Source organism: Globicephala melas, chromosome 10 (assembly GCF_963455315.2).
Source record: "Globicephala melas chromosome 10, mGloMel1.2, whole genome shotgun sequence".
Classification (NCBI taxonomy): Eukaryota; Metazoa; Chordata; class Mammalia; order Artiodactyla; family Delphinidae; genus Globicephala; species Globicephala melas.
Window position 1 is genome coordinate 94,012,360 of NC_083323.1, and position 4,609 is coordinate 94,016,968.

The 4,609-nt window shown below is 38.9% G+C and overlaps 1 non-coding gene across 1 annotated transcript; it reads left to right on the forward strand.

The window, feature by feature from the left end:
* Positions 1–285: 285 nt before the first annotated feature.
* Positions 286–392, forward strand: LOC115844421 (U6 spliceosomal RNA). Its single transcript, XR_004036110.1, has one exon. It is a non-coding gene; the product is annotated as a U6 spliceosomal RNA (small nuclear RNA).
* Positions 393–4,609: the final 4,217 nt, after the last annotated feature.

Here is a 4,609-nt window from a genome sequence, read left to right on the forward strand (position 1 = left end):
AAAGCTATAGATTTTGTATTGCATGAGTGGTTGGATGGTGGTCTCTAGAGTTAGGATTATCAGATTAATTTTGTTTTGGAAATACTGTACTGAGTGGTACCTTTAAAATATTTAAATGAAGATGTCATATAGGTAAAGGTGTGAAGCTCAGTAGAGGTCTTGGCAAGACACTGAACTTTGTATCATGGCACACAGATAATAATTGAAGCCGTGGGCAAGGATGAGTTTTTATTTTTATTTTTTCCAGTTTTATTGAGGTATAATTGGTGAATAAAATTGTATATAGTGCTCACTTTGGCAGCACATATACTAAAATTGGAATGATACAGAGAAGATTAGCATGGCCCCTGCACAAGGATGTCACATAAATTTATGAAGTGTTCTATATTTTTAAAAATTGTATAGAATTAAAATGTACGGTGTGATGATTTCATATACACATACATTGTGAAATGATTACCACAATCAAGTTAACACATCTGCTGCCTCACATAGTTACCTTTTTCTTTTTTTAGTATGAACTTTTCTAAGGAGATAGTATATAGTGAGAAAAGAATCTAAAACAAAGTTAGAGGAATTTGGTGGCTAAATGGAAGCATATGCATCTGCAAAGGACACACAAGGCTTTAACTCCTAGATGGTGGGAATCATGATTTTTATATTCATCCTAAACTCCTAGTAAAATAACTGGTGTGGAAGAGGGACTCAATAAATATTTGATAAATGAAAAAAGTAAGGAGTAGAGCAACCAGAGAGTTAGACTATGAAACAGGTACACACAGTATCATGGAGCCAAAGGAAGAGAGTGTTTTAAGTAGGAAAGAGTTGTAAATAATGTCCATTGCTTCTGAGAAGCAAGTTAAGATGAAGATTGAAACATATCCACTGACATGTTTCAGCAAGCTGGAAGTCATTGGTTACCCTGGTGTGAGCTGTTTGACTGGAAGGATGGGAACAGAAGTCTTGGTTTATAAGCCTTTGTCAGCCTTTGTTTTGAGTTTTTAGCCTATTGGTCAATTTTTTCCTTAATGTAACTGAGAGCAATTTATGTGTTAATAGTAAAAACATTTCCTATCCCTTTCTTCTCGAAGTCCAAACAAGGACAACAAGAAAAGAAACAGAAATGCAAACATCATCTCTGATAAAACTTACAGGACAATTAACAGCCACAATTTATAAGAACTGAAAACCAGCAGAATGGTTAATGACATAACATAAAGGAGAAAAACTTACTCCAGTAGCTGTGCACGTCTGGGGGCAGGGATAGTGGTACCAAATAGAAGTAAGCCAATGGTCTTACAGAACCCTGGCAAGGCTCAAGGACTGTAGACACAAGGCACGTGAAGATTGGGTTGGAGGAGGAGTGATGATGGTGGGGAGACAGGTGACTGGAAACAGGTTCATATCCTCCCTTATTGCATCAGGAGAGAGTAGGTTTATTGTCTAGAAAAACTGAACCAGAGAGGCACTGGACAGTTGGGGACAACTGTTATGGAAGAAGATACGAGTGAGATGCTATTCAAAAAACAGGACAATCAAGTGAAAGCCTATAAAATAAATGGAGAGATGTCCAACCTCTTACCCTGGCCAGCTCCAAAGCGCCAGCAGTGAGGATTATGCTTGCCAAGCAGGAGACGGGAAGATTCTTCTGAAGACTCAGAGCTGTCTCAGAGACAGCACCTGGAGATAAGTTTTAACAAAATAGCTATCATGCCACTCAATCATCCTACTGTGAGGTACATGATTCTACAAAAAATCTTTCAATGCACATAGAGTTTTCTGATTGTCTTGGTGTCTAACTCCAATGTATGAACAGAAAGCAAAGAATCACCAGACATTTGAGGAAAATCTCTATCAAATAAGACTCAAGTAAAGAAACAGTAAAAGCAGAATTCAGAGGAAACAGACAATAGGAGGAGTAGAAGAAAACTTTAAGAAACTGTAATTAATATATTCTGAGGGAAAAAGAATACATATTGCATCTTTCAAACAAGAACGGGATGCTATTAAATAAAGAGTCAACCAGAAGATAAAAAGAAATATTGGTCCTTGTAAATTTAGTTGATAATAAGTTCAATAGAAGATGAAGAACTCTACCATAAAACAGAGCAAAAATGCAAAGAAATGGTTAATAGGTGAGAAAAAATTCAACACAAATTTCAAAGAAAACAGAATATATTGGGAAAGAAATTATCAATGGAACACTATAACATATGTCCCAGAATTTAAGGATGATCCTCCATGTTGAAAGTGTCCAGTTATTATCCAAAGGCTCACACTTAACATTGCAGGGTCCGGTGCAGGAATACAAATGGAGGCCTGCACACATATCTCTAAATATTCACAAGTTACAAACCAAGATAGACCCTAGGTTCAGGTCAAATTTCCCATGTTGTCTGGCTCCCGAAGCCTGTTCCTTGGAGACTGCCTTTTAGACCAAGCCTAGAGACCAAGGGAGCCATGAGTTCCCCTGGATGGACACTGTCCCTGCAAGCTGGGAGAAGGGAGCGGGCAGGATGTCTGCTGGAACAGGAGGTTGGAAGCTGGTCGGGCCCAGGACTGACCTGGTCAAGCTCCTGTGGGAACCTGCTGGGCAAGTTTTCCTCCCCCTTGCCTCAGTTCTGATTTAGGATTTCCAGGAATTTTTAAGCACCTCCCCAAACTATACCACTGAGCACAGGAGTGATTGGGAGTGTAGTTACAGTGTGGGGGTGGGAGAACCTGTCTGCCTTCATGCTTTTGATTGATTTGAGGTGACTAAATTTAAGCAAAAGTAGCCTTCTTTTTTTTTTTTTTGTCTGATGCCCCAGGGCAGAAGTTGTGAACTTATTCTGAACCTTTACACATTCTCAATCCTGCATACTCAGGTCTTGGGGACCCCATGTTCAATTGTGCCCCTCTCCCACAATTCCTGTTTTTTTAATTTACTTGCTGAACTTTAAAAATATTTTCTAATGAAAGTGAAAGAAAAAAACAATGCCTTTGTTTTGGTGTTTGTGTGGGGCCTCTTTTAAAGTGCAGGCCCCAGGACAGAAGACCCTCTGGGAATACTGAGTGCCCAGTACAAGAAATAGAAAAAAGATCCACATCAACATATATCTAATTAAATGTTAGGGATAAAAAGATGATTCTGAAGTTCTCAGTGAGAAAAGCAGTCATATGCAAAGAATTGAGAATCAGAATGATAGTGGAACAACAGTGGAAGTCAGGAATTGTGTTGTAAAAATTCTTAGTAAAAATAATTTTAACTTAGAATCTTATATCCAGTCAGATTATGAATTGACATTCTCAGACATAAAAATCTCTAAATATTTTGCCTCTCATGCACTCATTCGTAATAAGATATGGTAGGATGTACTTCAAACAAAGAAGAAAACCAAGAAAGGCTTTCTTTAACCCAGGACGTACATCATCCTACTTAAGAAGGAGAAAAGGGAATTTCCAGGACAAAAGCAAATTATCTGACTGTTTGAGGGTGAAAAACATTGTGTTGAGAGAGATTTAACAGGTCTGTTGGAGGTTGCAGGAAGACTGAGACGTGAAAGGAAACCAAGCAAATGAAGAAAAAGATGAGTATTAACTCCAGGAAAACAAAAAGTTTTTCAAGGAAGGAAATGTAAGTGTAATTTAACTCTACAGAGTAGAGTTGACCTTGGTGATTATATGATCCACCTATAAACAAAATCTTTCTCATTTTAATAATAGTCACTACCGAAGACTCTTGAGCAGTTGGAGATGGACACCTCACTGCAGGGCTTACTAGGAGGAAGCAGACCCATCCCTGTCATTCAGCCCACCTCCATCCAGGTTAGAAACAATTTGGGGAGAGTGAAGTTGTTATCAGAAGCCAAGTGGGAAGTGAAGGACTGGAGGTAGAAGAATTTTTCTTCTCCTCCCTCTTGGTGCTTTCCCCTCTGTGAAACCAGATGGGAGGATCCAAGAGACTCGCCTGTAAAGGATGGGTCCTCTTCATAGGGCTAAGGCACCTGGCTTCTCCCAAAGCAAGTGATGAGAAAGAGAGAGAGAGGGAGAGAGAGACTGAGATTGAAGAACAAGAGAGAGTGACCAAGGCGAAGCCACAATGTCCTTCGTAACTCAATCTTACAAGTGACATACTGCCATTTCTGCCATCAGTGTGCCATCAGTCACACAGGCCAATCCTGATATAATCTGGTAGGGGATTACACAAGACCGTGACGACCAAGACGCAGGGATCTTGAATGCTGGCTATCTGACAGTGAAGACTAGTAATTTTTTTTTAAAAAAGCATGCCTTTTTAGATATCACACCAAAAATACAATACATGAAAGAAATAGTTAATAAGCCAGATTCTTTAAAATTAAAAACTCTTGCTCTGTAAAAGAGACAGTTAAGAGAGTTGGAAGAGGAGTCATAGACTGGGAGAAATATTTGCAAAAGACACATCTGATAAAGGACTGTTATCCAAAATATAACAAAGAATTCTTAAAACTCAACAATAAGAAAACAAACAACTCGATTAGAAAATGGGCCGAAGACCTTAGCGTGTAACTCACCAAAGGAAACATACCGATGGCAACAAGCACATGAAAAGATCCTCCACATCACACATCACCAGGAAAATGCAATT